Raw genomic sequence first — 866 nt, 5'->3', positions numbered from 1 at the left:
AAGAAAAAAGTGAATGTTTTTTTAACTTTTTTGTTAGGATCTCCAATAAAAATCGTAAAAATCCTGTTTGCAATGTAAATTCTCTATATGTACAAAATTTTATAAAAATCGGTTAAATATATATTGTTTAGTCAAATGTTAAAAAAGTTATTCGATTTTGACGTGTGACTACTTAATATCTATCTCGACTGGACGACAATGTTTAGTATCGACCATAAAATAATTTAGGACAGAGGGTTGGAGTGCACGATCATGAATGACAATTATATTTTGTCGCCGTTAACGCAGTGCCTTACAAAACGAGAGAATGAGGTGCTATAAGGAATACAAAGTCAAGGCCATGCATTCGTCCACGAAAATAGTAGTGGGTGGCATTAGAGGCATCGTAAATTTAGATTTGTGTGGCAGAAAGTGCTTTAAGCCGCTCTGCGTGTGTGTCGCGACAGAAGAAGAATCTCTGTTCCGTGACGCTGTGAGGAAAAAAGGATTATAGCTGTCTGACAGAGCAAAAAGGTTTACGTCATACTTTAGCGGTCGCAGAATTCCCTGTCACGTTCCCAGTCTGGCACAAACTTCAGAAGCATTCGTCTCTTTAATGGTTCTCCTCTGTTGACACATCCTTTACATATCTTAATCTCGTTCGTTCAATTTGTTCACGTATCCTTCGGTGATAAATTGATTTCTCGAATGATTGAATGTACCAAATTGAATTTTAAAACAGAAAAATTGTCTAATTGTAAATGGTCCAGAAAAAATCATGTCGAGCTTGCATAAACATATATAGTATGTAGTGTGACCTGACAACCCCGTTATAAAAAAAGATCAGACACAATCAACTTGTCCGCGTTCATCTTACAAAGCTTCTA

At 36.3% G+C, this 866-nt stretch overlaps 1 long non-coding RNA gene across 1 annotated transcript in view; it reads right to left on the bottom strand.

The window, feature by feature from the left end:
• The window catches only part of LOC108622122 (uncharacterized), a 4,282-nt gene extending 3,422 nt beyond the window's left edge, over positions 1–860 (bottom strand). Inside the window, exon 1 of the long non-coding RNA XR_001916471.2 lies at positions 527–860. This is a non-coding gene — a long non-coding RNA (uncharacterized LOC108622122). The remainder of the gene's footprint in view (positions 1–526) is intronic.
• Between the last annotated feature and the right edge of the window lie 6 nt (positions 861–866).

This window comes from Ceratina calcarata, unplaced genomic scaffold (genome assembly GCF_001652005.2).
Source record: "Ceratina calcarata isolate Rehan_Ccalc_2016 unplaced genomic scaffold, ASM165200v1 scaffold206.2, whole genome shotgun sequence".
Lineage (NCBI taxonomy): Eukaryota > Metazoa > Arthropoda > Insecta > Hymenoptera > Apidae > Ceratina > Ceratina calcarata.
The sequence above is the reverse complement of the archived record's forward strand: the minus strand, read 5'-3'. Positions and strand labels throughout refer to the sequence as shown.